Source organism: Populus euphratica, unplaced genomic scaffold (assembly GCF_000495115.2).
Source record: "Populus euphratica unplaced genomic scaffold, PopEup_1.0 scaffold386.1, whole genome shotgun sequence".
NCBI lineage: Eukaryota > Viridiplantae > Streptophyta > Magnoliopsida > Malpighiales > Salicaceae > Populus > Populus euphratica.
In genome coordinates, this window is record NW_011500206.1 from 161,539 (window position 1) to 177,190 (window position 15,652).

The 15,652-nt window shown below is 27.3% G+C and overlaps 1 pseudogene; it reads right to left on the minus strand.

The window, feature by feature from the left end:
• LOC105112021 (CLK4-associating serine/arginine rich protein-like) overlaps positions 1–2,829 on the minus strand; it is a 5,704-nt pseudogene extending 2,875 nt beyond the window's left edge.
• Between the last annotated feature and the right edge of the window lie 12,823 nt (positions 2,830–15,652).

Genomic DNA, 15,652 nt, shown 5'->3' on the forward strand with positions numbered 1-15,652 from the left:
CAGCCTCTCTCTCTCTTTCCCTTTCTATCTGAGAAGCTTTCCTTCTTTCCTTGCGACTCAACTTCCTCTGAAATTAATAGTTTAAGCAAAGGAACATGTAGTAATTGAATTATTTGATACAAGGAAACAAGAGGAAATCCCAAATGACAGTCTAACCTAACTTACAATTGCAGGATCACCTTTGATCACTTCCTTCTGTCTTTTCTCTTCTTCTTTTGCTTTTTTATCCATGTAAACAAGCCAACCATACCTTTTCACTCCAAATTCTTTTGCTATTCTCTCCATTCCTTCATCATTGCTGTCATCGCTATTAAAATCCTCATCATAATCATCATCATCATCACTTTCACTATGATCACCATCTGAAAAATGGACTTCCTCTTTTCCATCCCCATCATAAGAAAAGCCAACTTGTGAATAAGGACCTTTGCTAGCAGGAGGTTGTTGTGGCTGAGAATTACTGCATTTATGTATCAGAGAAATTTAACTAGAGAAGAACAAAAACAACAAAGCCATGCATTAAAGACGCAAAAAGAAGTTGGACAAAGCCACATCATCACTAACATAAAATGGTGGAACAAAGCAAACCATGATAGATCAGATCCAACCCACATATCAAAGCAAAACAAATGAAGCATAATAGTAAAGATACAAAATTTCTGGGCTAACAAAGAAACTCACATTTCTTTTAGAAAATCATATCAACTTGAGTTTTTCATAACATATACCCTGACAAATAAAAATGATGAGAGCCACCTCTGAAATCTGATCAACGAAACCATTTGGTAGCTGCTTGTGGCCATTGACATAAAAACATATTTCTCGAAAATTTAGTAATTTCAAATATATATATATATATATATATATAAAGGAAACTAAGATGTCTTAACATGCTCAGTATATCACTGACAAATCAAAACCAACTTTTGTTTCCTTGGGCCCATAGGGCCCCAGTTATGAAAAAATAGTAATTTCACCAGTTTTGCAAAAGAAAAAATGCTACTTAGTGCTTTCAAAGAAGGGGATGAAAATGGTTGATGAGAAAAATGAAAGTTTGCCATTATAGGAAATTAGCTTCCAAAAGATTCAATGGACATGCACATGAAATGAAGGTCCTATTGTCAATATACACATTCAATTGAAATTAATCACATGAAAAAGAAGTTTTTCCAACACATCAAAACAATGCAGGGATTAAAGCTTGCTCTCATGAGCATTTTTTTAAACAAGATATGCCAAGCATGTTTGTTAAGATTATTTTTCAGTTATAGCCTGAAGAGGTGGGAAAGAGAACTTAATTCACCAAAAAACCTGCAACAGTTAGTGTACTAACTGATGGAGAGGAAGAAATCGAACCTGGTTGAAGCAAATGAGGCAGTAAGCTTTGCCTCAAGCTCTTGGTGTACATGTTGCAAACCCTCTTCATCAGTAACTGTTAACACGCAATTGCAGACTCTCTCCATTAGTAATGTCAGTATGCAAATATAAGGTAGTAAAACTGATATTGAAACATGGACCTAGCTCTCTAATCAACAGCACAAAGGTGGATAACCTTATTCTTTTATTGTGTTTGCATAAGTGCACCAAATGAAAAAAGTGAGAAACAATAATTGAACATGGAATCATTAAAAAAAAAAAAGTACCGACATCCTCTACGTCGATGCTTAATTAAATCCCAATAACGCTGAAAATTAACAAACTCTTCTAGTTCTTCTTCTTCTTCTGATTTCTGCAGGGCCCGTCGGGTCCCAAACTCCCGAATAAAATCAAGTAAAGCACGACCATCAAATCTGTCCAATAATGAAAAGCCATAGATTCCTCAATCACAAATGTGACGACAGACTATGAACCTACAGCCAGATAACAAAAAAAAAAATGTAAGACCTAAAAACAGATAGATGGTTCACCTGTCAATTAGAACATCCTGTTTTCCATTCCACGGTATCCTGAGAATTTAAAAGATTAGTCCAAAACAAACAATGTCACTGAATGCAAGAATGAGATAGAAACAGCAACAACTAAGTAAGAAATGCTAGTTTATACATTACAGTTCAAGCAACCATTGTTATGAAGAGCATTTAAGTAGCAACCCATCACCGAAATGCAGTAGTCCAAGTTGCATTTTCAGTAAATTAGGATGACTTTCCATGCAGCTTTAACCGAGCTACGCAACTATCCTACTATTGAAATCTCACCTATTTAGAAGCATTCCATCAAGCTCAATTTTTCTTCCACAATTCAATTATTAATCATTCAAACACAACATAATACAAAACTTTTTGACACAAATATTATTAATAGACAACACAATTCATTATTGTTACCATAGAATTCAAACTTACTAAAAAATCAATATAATATCAATCGCATAATCGCACAACCACGACTACATATTTAACAGAAATAATAATAAGAACAACAACAACATACAGGCCTTGCTGGTCTTGTGTGGCCTGATAGAGACCATCGTCACGATACATGCGAGATCGATTGCCGATAACTTGAATGAATTGCATTGGATCGCCTCTTCTCTTCGCCAAATAAACGGCTCGTCGTTGCGCTCTCTTTCTAGCGGCATCCATCAGGTCGTGTACTTTCCTCTCTGATCTTCTCGCTTCGTGCCACATCTTTCAGAGATTGAAAGAGCTGGATAACCCTTTATCTAAACTCCAAAACGAACCCTAACCCTAATTTCACTGATTTTAGAGCTTCAGAGGTTGAAAAGATGAGGAGGAAATCGATGTAACCGTGTTTTTTTTTCCGTTTTTACTGTGATGTTTGTTGTATGTAATGCTTGGCTTGGGTTTATGTTGAATCTGAACCGTTGATTGGGTTTTTGGGATGCTAATTAAAGGACTCATGAAACTAATCCGCGGGGGATAATTTGCAGAGTTAATTATAAGCCCGGTTGAAATTAACATCACTCACAATAACACCATTCATAAAAATAATATTTTATGTTTTTTATTTATTTAATTTTTTTAATCCCACCCTTTAACAATTTTATTTTGTATTTTTTATTTTATTCTTCAATCTAAATACAAAAAATTGTTTTTTAATTGAAATAGTGTTTTATATGTTGTTTTTTTTTAATTTTACTATTTAACAACTTAATCTTCAAATAAAATAAAAACAGGAGAAGGGAATAAAGTGAGTATTAAATTAATAATATTTTATTGAAATTTCAACATATAACAACGCTGAAAAATTTAATGAAATTTTAAGAGATTTCAAAGTCTTGCGCGTATTATGATTAATCTTACGGACCCTGAAATTAATAATTATGTAAGTCTCTAGTAGCAATCATAGGAGCAACCGAGAATTTAAATTTAAAATTATATAAAAAAAAACCTTTTAATTCTAAATTCTTACCACTATTTATATGGTTATTCCAAAGTCTTTCTTGATTGATGTTTATGCGTTAGGCCACATTGGAGCTAGAATATTCAAGTTGGTTGCTTCTCTTGAGTAACTAGTTATATTTAATTCCTTTCTTAGTTAAGTTTTAAAGTTTTATTTTATTCGGGTTTTATTAATTAGGCTAGTTTAGCTATTATTTAAGAAGTTTTGCATGTTATTTTTCACAATATTTAACAATTTTTTACATTAGTTTATTTAATCATAATTTTCTCCTAGATGTAATTTTAGGGTTTGTGTACATGTTGCATTAGAAATTCCTTCGCTTGCCTGTGTTTAGAAGAACTTTAGTTTCGAGGCAGAGAACTTCGAAATCTTTGCTTCATCTATTCCTTCTTTAGCTGGAGGTTGCGTCAGGAAATCCCTTCTCTCGCCGGTATTTAGAAAAAGTCTCTGAGTTTCAAGGCAGAGAACATCAAAACCATTGCTGCAATTGATGACTTTGTAAAATCTCCATCAAGTGGGACGTATCAGAGCAGCTTTGTTGCTTATCCCTCATGCAAAACTTTTCCAGGGAAAGTATTGCAAAGGCTTCACCATGACAGGGCCAACACACAGCACAACCTTGGTGGTTTTGGCTTTGTAATTATCTATCATCTTCTCTGTTCTTTATTGTTATGTTCAACAGAACTATTTCCGTTTCCATCCTCTGTTGTTTTTTCTCCTGTATCTTTCAGGTGTTTCCGAGAAGTTCCCCTTCGGCGCTGAACATTCCAGAGGTAATCATATACTAAGAACAAAGTGGAGAACTGCAAAAATTAAGAGGAACAAATGTTATCATTTCCAAAATGTTCAACCTCAACATCTGATGCCACTGGAATCCGAAGTGCAGGGCCAGGGGCCTTCTCAAATTTGTTCATAATTACATTTGGAACTTCTACCATTGCATTGTTGGATGCAGGTTTTCGTCTACTGAGAAGGCGTTGGAGGGGATGACTTTCATTCAGTCAATGCTAATGGTCAGAGGACTTTGGATGTGGCTGGCAGCATTCTTTGCTGAATACAAAAACAGCTATGATCTTGAACTTTCAAGGGAAAGCCCTAATACAGCAATCAGGATCGTTGTGGGATGGGTTACAGAAGAAGCCTGCAAGCAACTTATGAATATTTCCTGTAAAATAAAGATAGCTGGCGTTAAGTAATCCCATGTTGAGAAACAAGGAATTATGGATATCAAGATGATGTAAAGTCTTGCTGGGGAGCCTAAAGAAGGCGACAGATATTATGAATAATTACAAGAAATAATGTTTTCCACAGCTTACTCCGACCAGTAACGTTTTGCTGGCTATCACTAGTGCTTGCCTTTCTAAAGTAATTCATGTGAGATACATGAACACTGGGCAGTGGACGAGCACTTCATGTATCGCTTTCCAATTTGATGACAATAAAACTATGGAATTTATTAAACAATTCAAAAAACAACAAAAAAAAATTAGGATTTTATTGAAAATGCATAATATGATTACAATAATATATAGAAATAGATTTAATATAAATATTGATAGTTTATATGTATGTTAAACTAAAAAAAAATATTATTATACCCTTAATAACTAAAAAAAAAAATTCTAAATTTCTTAATATCTCTTCTCAATATGACAGCTACAAATATCAAGATAGTTTAGCAACTAGAAAAAAAATAAAATAAAAATATGATTTAAAAAAATATATCTAGAAAAAAAATAAAAATAAAAATATGATTTAAAAAAATATATAATTTATAAAAACATAAAAAATATAATAATATCATACTTGAAATAATGATGAGTAAGATGATTTTCAAAAACATTATTTAGTATCTCACCTAATGTTATAATACCTTCTTAATATATGCTATTTATTTTACATGAATTTCTAGATTAGAATTGCATTTTATAATAATTTGTAAGATGAAACATCTTTTTTTTTAATTTGATTGTAAATGGTATTCTCAAACCAAAATGTCAATTAAATTTATTTTTATTTTTTGAATAATTGTAAGAGCGGCACCCAACACATCAACATGATGCATCCAAAGTAAGTTCAATAAATTTCTAGATACAGCCTTAACACTCAAAATTACAAAATGAGATATAAATACTATTGTTGGACTTTAGAAAAGCCATATATCTTTCAAATAATTATCAATTAGAATTCTTTATCTCTATTTTTTTTTCTTTATTTTCATAAGCCACAATATCATATTAATCACCAAGACTCCAAGTGGCAGAGACCAATTGGAGGGTAGTACAAAAATTTTGCTTACCTTAATTTTTATCGCAGGCCCCGCATGATCGCTATGCTTGCATACATGAATTTCTTGATTATATTAAACTTCCACGATGACCCAGATGATGAAAGGGGGCTTTTCGTGGCAATGTATATTCCTACCGTCTACCTATTCAACTCATGGGGTCTGCCGACTAGCTACTCCTATTATTAGTGCTTGAGTTCAGAGAATTTCATGTGCATTATACTGTTGTTTTTATTGTTGGAAAATGTTTTTATAAAAACTTGAATTTTTCATTTTATATTAATATTTATTTTAATTTTTTATATTGTTTTGATATATTAATGTTAAAAATAAATTTTAAAAAACAAAAATAATATTATTTTAATATATTTCTAAAAATATACTTTAAAAAACTATTGTTACCATAAATACAAATTATAATCTAAGTGTTTTAATTTTCATACATGTTTATTTAGGAGGTGTTTGAGAATATTGTATATATTATTTTTTTTAAAGTATTTTTTATATAAAAATAATATTTTTATTTTAAAAAGTTTATTTTTAATATCATGTCAAAATAATTTAAAAATAATAAAAACTTAATTTAAAAACACTAAAAACTTAATTTAAAAAATAAAAAAATTAATTCTTTTAAAAAATATATAAAAATAATAGTTTGGACTTTCGATTTTAGAGGGCACATAAGACTAGATACGTCCAGGAAGGATGATGTCTTCCGTACATGATTAAGAACTAAATATATGTGTGGTGCTGTCACCCTAAGGTCAGCCACTATCACGTCATTTTTATTTTTGAAAAAAAAATGTTATTTTCTTAAAGTAAAATCATTACCTTTGAAAGTCTTGGTTTCCTAGCTTTGCTCAACAAATAATTTCTTGAGTTTACAGATACCCTAAGGATGCATTTCATACTAAATTCCAGGTTGCGTGGTGTTTCTTTTTTTAAAAAATAAATAAATAGGAATGAGTCCTTCTATGGACGATGATCCACCAGAACCAAATTCCAAGTTTTATATATATTATTCATTTATGTCCCGGCAACGTTTTATATATATATATATATTATTCATTTATGTCCCGGCAAGCGTGCTCCGAGCGCGCAAGTTAAGAAATTAATTTTAATAAATTTGACCAAGTTGCAGGTGACCACACACTCAATTATGTATTTTCCGTGGAAAGAAAGAAAGAAGGCCCCACCTCATAACGCCGTCAGCAATTTTATTAATGATTAATAATGGACCTAATTAATTATTTAAGCGAGCAACCTCATGGCATGTGAACGAACTCCGAAGCCACTCCTCAAAATCTGAATTTAATTAAAACAAATTATGTGACTCTTCACGCTGGTCTCAAGATAGATTCCGTAACAAGACAAAAACATCCAAATTCAGTGGATATGCATGTATTTTTTTAACCAAAAAATGGTTTCGGTTAGCATTTAAAATTATTCACGGTTATGATTTCTTGTAGTATATAAAGTGGTAAAATTATAATTGTAATATATATATATATATATATATATGAATGATATAGAGAGAATTTATTATCTTATATAAATTATAAAAAAATATTTCATATATTTTAAAATATAATTGATTGAAATTTTTTTTATGCATAGTGAAATGAGATTTCAAATTTTATTCAAGAAATTAATGATCATTGAGTTGAAAAAAAATATAATTTGATAGAATAGATATATTTTATGCTTAAATATCTAAATTAAAATATTATTCATAAAAATTAATATTTATATTAAGAAATTATTCACTAAAATGCCAAGTTAAACAACATTCGATTTTTCTAATATTTAGAACATCATAACATATTTATAGACATTGTATTTAATCTTATAATATAAATCAATTAATTTATTAAATTAATAATAAGTTAAATTATTTAATTTATGTAATCCTATTTTGATTAGGATTATGATTTATATTTGGTCAACATATTAGAAACCTTATAGATCACATATAATAAGAATAATTGATAAGAAATTAAAATGATATGACTAATGAAGTATGATTTAATTGTAAATAAGTTATAGAAGTTGAGGAGCTTAGTATAATTAATATAAGGGATTACAATTCCAAACTTATAAAAATCAAGTAAAAACTTTGGTTTTTTCAAGGGTAAAGTGATATTTTACCAATAATAAAGATATTTGATTTTTTCTATTAATAAAATATTATACCTCATATATTTTAGTAAAGTTCCATGAAGATAACATTAAAAAGAAAAAAAAGCTAGCACACAAAGCATACTAATCCCTCTATTCTAAAAGGGTTTAAAATATTTTTGATATAGTAATTCACATAGAATATTATAAGAGATTGAATAATTGAACAATTTATAATTTATGATAATTCAACTTTAAATAGTTTATCAAACCCTAAAAAGAAGAATTAATTTTCAGGTAATTACCGCACAAACCCTAAATAATCTTATGTTGTCTAATAATATCCATAAGACTCCCAAAACATTTTGAAATCACCTTTTTTTCTTGCATAACTCTTTAATTTTTGGATTCAATTCAATTTTAATATTTTTTATTTATTTCAATCAAGTTTGTATGCGAATATTAAAAAGCTAACTATTTATGTCATTGTCAGGAAAGGTTAGCAGAGGAAATAAAAGGGAAGGTTTAAGCTTTAAAGTAATTATCGAATATTATAATGTTTTTTATTGTCATTAATGATATTAACAAAAAAAAACTAAAACTCGATGAGATAATTTTGACCACATTAAAGAAAACCATCATCGAGTCATAAAAGAGACTGTTTGCGCTGCCTTAACCTCGTTACCTCTCCAAATACTAGTACGTGAAACACATACATCAAAAAAATTATATTTTATTCTTTGTTTTTATTTTTTTTACCCCCAATTCTTTTACGCCAATTCAATTTAGTCAAAATTTAATTCTCCCCTCATAAGAGCGTAATGTCATAGTGACCCTTCCCATACGTGTTTATAATGGTCTTTAGTTGTATAAGAGATTCGTCATCTAATATCATGGTTACTAGAAACCCTAACTAGTCTTTTAGATATTCTAGGGAAGAAACTAGTTGCGTCAAGGAAAGGTATTAGCACCCCTAATACGCTTTACCTAAGGTAAACTATATTATTTTTTCTTTCTTTTTGTTTCCTATGGTCAGATAATGTTTCTATTTCTATTAGCCTCTGGTGGTGGGTTTGCTATAATGAACCAACCTTAGTTTCCTAGGTTAAGGACTTTGTCTAAAATGGTGAAATGTTCTTAATTACCATGGAGGCTTTTTTTCATGATAAACTTGAAATTTTTAGTTATTAGGTAGCTATATTATTCCAAATAATATTTTAGATATTAACCTCATACAAGTTTTTTTATCCTAATATTAAAATGAGTAATAATAAATCAGCATTCTTAATAATATTTTAGATATTAATCCCTTTTAGGTTTTTTATCCTTATATTAAAATAAATAATATTTTATTGTCAAAAATAAGTTTTAAATATTTTTTTGGAACGTAGGCCAAAATCCTTTGGAATTCTACAAAATATTTTAGATTTTAAAATAATTCTCAAATAATTTTTAGGATTTTTGGTCATATACAAGGGGAAAAAAATTATATCATTATCATTATCATTACCATTATTATTATTATTATAGGGGTTTTTTTTTATAAAAACTCTTTTTCTTTGTAATAAAATTGTTAAAATAGGCTTAAATGAGTGTTTGTCAAACACACCCTTAAATCAAAATTCATTTTATAAAAATCTTTAACTCAACTGGGTTGACCTAAAATCTTTGGTTCAACATAAACTAAACAAAAAACACTAGTTTGAGCTCAAAACTAAAATTAAAACTTAAAACGAATAAAACTTAAAAAAAAATAGAAAAACATAACCTCAAAACTAAAATTAAAACTTAAAAAAAAATAGAAAAACATAAAATGTTTTGACTAAAAACAACTCAAAAACACGAAGAACATTCAAGGCAAACCTGGCAACATGACTCTCAAATTTGACCAAATAAAGTTAACTTAAAAGCATAAACATGTTAGGAATCAATTATTAAACAATAATCAAGCATCAAACATCAATAATTATCAACCAATATTCATGATTTGGTCAACAAAGACTTTAGTATAAAAACAAAATCCTATGATTAAAACTAAGAAAAAAACAATCATTAATGCAAACTAACCCTAGAATATTGATTAATCAAGTCACTTGAAGTGGCATGTGCAAAGAAATAAACCAAAATGGGTTCAAATCATAGAGTTAAAGTAATGTTCTTCTCAAAAACACGAAGAATATTGTCCAACAACCTAGAAAGAACCTAGAACTGGTCTTTTAGGCTTCTAAATCATACTACTTTCAATCCTCACCAACCATATTACTAATATTAAGTATAGTCCAAAGAATTGATAAATAACATCAAATCATCAATAACATGTATGTAGTTCTGTTTTTCAAAATTGTCAAATTAAAATAACAAGCATGTTTAACAATTTGAGGTTCACAGTTGACACTTTAACACTCTATATGACTAAACCAAAACTAGAAGGCAATAACAAGCATTAATGACCTAGAAAAACATCAATATCCCTATTACTATGTTTGACAAGTTACAAAAACACTTTGTTTCATTTAATTTAAACAACCAAGCATCTTCTAAACATCCAACAACATATACATAAAAACTCCAAATAAGATTAAACAAAGAAAAAAATGACATTTTATGCATTAATCGAAGTCAAAGCTAAAGGCAATACAATGAAAAATATTTAAAAAAACACTATGAAACATGCAAGAATAGGCTAGAGATATACCTTATGGACATTATCTACTAGGCTAATGGGGGTTTACACCTTCAAAGTTCAACCAATGATTGCCCTTTTGTTTTTTTTTTTTATGAAATTTAACTTTTCCACACTTAAAGCTTAAGAAATCGTTTTGCTAGGCTCTTGAAACTTCACACTTAACTTTCTTATAAAGATTTTCCTCTTTTCCTTTTTTTTTCCTGAATATTTATAAGGTTTTGCTAAGGTTTTTGAATTTAATCAAAGATTGATTATCATTCATCAATGATTAGCCTTCTAATCCAAATGAGAGAGTTTTAGGTTCACTTTTACAATTATGAGCTTTATACCTTACTGATTTTACATTGGAGGTTTTGTAACAAACTTGGTTTTGGAATTTTTGGTGGTTTTGCTAAACTTAGAGATCAAGTAGTTATTTTTAGCCTTTTGATTTGGAGAGAAAAATGATTAACCTTTGATAAGAACCAAATAAGAAGGAATGAAATGTGAACACACGTAAAAAATCAGTGGTTTTGTAAAATGAATATCACAGTCATCGAAGACTAAGTTACCACTTTCAAGGCTTCAGTAGAGCAACTTAATGTTATCGTCCTTGAAGATCACTTGAAGTTGGTAGAGTGGGTGCACATCTTTCATTTGAATTCAACCTTGCTCGATTTAAAGGTTTATAATTTCACATTCATTTATTTTAAGATACCAACTTGACCAGCCTAGAATTTGTCAATGTAGTGACGAATCAAGGACAAGATGTTGTTAAGTTCATTGAAAAAAACATGATGTAACATCTGATGGGAGTGGCTGATCTTTGTAAAAGAGCTGTTTATTAGTCAAATGGTAGTAATTACAACCCTTAAGGTGGTGAGAGATATCACATTCATTCAAAGCTACTAAAAAAAAAGATAAATAATGCCCGAACAACGCGTTATATAGGTTGGTTAAACCCTACAAATTAAGGTTTTTAATCTAGGAATTGGAAAACTTTAATTTAATCTTTGTTATTCTAATTTCTTTTAATTACACTCGTAATTGCCTCCTAACTTTTAATTTCATGTAATTTCACTTATATCAAACTCAATTGTTAGTTGCAAAGTTTAACTCCTTTTCCAATTAGATCATTGGTTCTCAACTTATGAAAATTGATTCTCTATTGACTATCAAACTTTTAAATATTTTCAATTTAGCCCATGATTTTGTTGATTTAAGTCCCTTAAGTCTCGTGTCTTTTACAGTTTGATCCTTAGTTATGAAATTATTTAACCAGGTCCCTAATTTCCTATCAAACTTTAATATTTATGCAATTAAGGGTTCATTTCTTGCATTAATAATCTTCTTTTGTAATAACATTTAATTAGTGCTTTAATAAATAAGTTGTTGGGTTTCCTGAAAATCTTATACATTGAAAAAAAATAATTTAAAATCTTTTTAGGGAGTATCAATGATCATATTAGACAATTTAAGGTTGAAATGAAGATTACCTAAAGATTAAATCTTTTTTTTAGGTTTGATCAACTTCTTCAAGGCTAAGTTGTCATAAATTATAAGTTATCCAAATATTTGGTCTCTAATAGTAATCCACATAACACCATAAATGAAAAATCTCTTTAAAACTTTTTTAGAAGAGAAATATCGCAATGCTTTTAAGTATTAGCTCTTTCTTTAGTACTTTCATATGTTTCTGTATTGTTTATAAATTACATTTTTCTCTCTATAGAAAAACATGAGGCATAATATTCTATTAATTGGAAAACTTGATAATCCTATAAATGATAAAATATCAATTTACCCCTCTAATAATATCATAAATATTATTTCAAGACAATTTTAGAAACTTATTCAATCAAATTCCTGTTTAATTTATCTATGTCTAGAACTGTAATCTCCTGTTTTAATTATATTCCAGTTTGTAGTTTCTAAAACTTATTTATAATCAAGTTTACTTGCTTAATTATCCCAATTTAATTTTTTATCAATAGTTTTTGTGGGTGTAACCTAGTAGATTCCCTAATATATTAGCCCAAATATAAATTACAATCCTAAATAAAAAATATTAAAAATAACTTATTATCAATTCAATAAATTGATTGATTTATATTTGAAAACAAAAAACAATATCTAGGAACGTATCAAGATCTCTCGAATATTATAAAATTCATAAGTGATTTAACATAACTTTTCAGTGACTAGTTTCTTAGTGTAATTATTATCTCTTTATTAAGAATATTTTATTCTAGGCATTATATCATAGAAAGTATCTGCTCTAACAAACCATATTTATTCTCAACACCATAGTCATTGATTCTTTAAATAATATTAGAAACTCTTTTTAAATCACATTCCACTTTACCCAAATATTTAACAATCAATACTATTTGCGAATATGTGTAAGATTTTCTCATATTCACTTAAGATAATGAATCATCTCTTGATCACTCAAATATTTTCATATAGTTAATATTATATCCAATATTTACATGTTTGTTACCCTTGATTAGGACAAAGTAAAGTTAAGATCAAAGCATATCATTCCCTATATAAGACAACTTAATGATCTCATGTTTGAGAATCACTTACACAACTAATACGTAAGCATTTCTATATACATAGGTGATCTTTTTATATGAAATTCTCATATGGATCACTTTAGTGTATATGTCATATGATAAACACCTACATATTAGTTTTAAGTGTTTCTCATACCTCAATTTATGAGAATAACTACATATACATATATATATATGTATATATATATATATATATAAAAGAAAAGGCATAAGATGACTGTTTCAAATGCTTTAATTAATGTCTAGTCATAATAAAATTTTGACAAGGAACATTTAGGAATAATGCTTTAATATAATAGAAATCTCATAATTATAATAATTTTATAATTTTATTTGCAAAGAATTTTTATTCCAATAATTTTATCTTTACTTTAGACTTATTAATTAAATATTTGATTCATTAATCATTCATAAATGGATATGAAAGATATATATATATATATATAAAGGCATAAGATGACCATTTCAAATGCTTTAATTAATGTCTAGTTATAATAAAATTTTGATGAGGAACATTTAGGAATAATACTTTAATATAATAGGAATCTCATAATTATAATAATTTTATAATTTTATTTGCAAAGAATTTTTATCTCAATAATTTTATCTTTATTTTAGACTCATTAATCAAATATTTGATTCATTAATCATACATAAATGGATATAAAAGATAAAGAAAGCATGTATTAATAATAAATATGTTTTTATAAAAATAAAGTCATATGACTCGTAATCAACCGAATGAGTACAAAGTATATACACTAACATAAGTGTGATTTAATTTGTTCATATTTTAAAATTTTAATAACATTTTATTGAAATGTTAGTTTATTTGTTTTATGTTATTTTGTAAAAATATCTATTTTATTCTTTGTAGTTTGTATTTTATTATTTGATCTATTTTTTAGATTTAATTATTAATTAGCTTCAATTTAAATAAATTCATTTTTATTTATCTTTGAAAAAACAAATAAACAATTATTTGAATTTAAATCCAACAATGTTAAGAAAAATTTTAAAGTTTAATGATTTTTAAAATCTAATTAATATTTTATGAAGGATTTATTTTAAGAGGAAATGATTTGAGTTTTTATTTTATTACTAATTGTTTACTAGTCACATAATTTTGAATTATTTGATTAAAAAACTGCACATATTGCATATGATCTATGATTTTAATTTAGTTTAAAATTATTTATTGGTTACATATTGTTATAAAACTATGATGCACATATATATATATATGAAAAAGCATAAGAAGACTGTTTCAAATGCTTTAATTAATGTCTAGTTATAATAGAACTTCGACGAGGAATATTTATAAATAATACTTTAATATAATAGGAATCTCATAATTATAATAATTTTATAATTTTATTTGCAAAGAATTTTTATCTCAATAATTTTATCTTTACTTTAGACTCATTAATCAAATATTTGATTCATTAATCATACATAAATGGATATAAAAGATAAAGAAAGCATGTATTAATAATAAATATGTTTTTACAAAAACAAAGTCATTATCACTCGTAATCAACCGAATGAGTACAAAGTATATACACTAACATAAGTGTGATTTGATTTGTTCATATTTTAAATTTTTAATAACATTTTATTGACATGTTAGTTTATTTGTTTTATGTTATTTTGTAAATATGTCTATTTTATTCTTTGTAGTTTGTATTTTATTATTTGATCTATTTTTTAGATTTAATTATTAATTAGCTTCAATTTAAATAAATTCATTTTTATTTATCTTTGAAAAAACAAATAAAAAATTATTTGAATTTAAATCCAACAATATTAAGACAAATTTTAAAGTTAAATCATTTTTAAAATCTAATTAATATTTTATGAAGGATTTATTTTAAGAGGAAATGGTATGAGTTTTTATTTTATTGCTAATTGTTTACTAGTCAAATAATTTTGAATTATTTGATTAAAAAATGCACATGTTGCATATCATCTATGATTTTAATTTAGTTTAAAATCATTTATTAACTACATGTTGTTATAAAACTATGCAAGATTTGTTTTTCATCAAATGACTAAAAGTTTATGGTATGTATTTTATTTATCTCATGTGAAAAGGAATGAAAGAAAAACAATATTTTTATTGGTTAATGAGAGACAAGTTAACCTCGATAATATTAAATGTTTCAATAAGCATTATTTCAATAGTAAGAATTTCAATATCATATTTATCATATTTTAAGATGCATAACAAAAATATATGAGAAGTTCAACATCGTGAACTATAAAATACAACAATAAAATATTTTTTTTCAAAATTCTTTTCTATCTCACCACCATGAACTTGATAAGAAATTTTAATAGAAAATGCATTAAAACTATCAGACAAAAGAGTCTGATGTCAATGTAGTGGTAGCTATTGATGCATGGAAGCATATTAATTTCTTGTCTATTAGTTTAAAAATATACTTTATGATATGCATAATTTCATTGATAGTGTTAAAGCACTATGAAAATCTTTGGCTAAAAAATATAAGGACAAGGATGACAACTTGAAAAGATTTATAATTGATAAATTTATTTACTTTAAAAGAGTTAATTCAATGAAAATTATAAACTAAGTTGAAGATACGAAGAATATACATTTCCTTCAATCCCCTT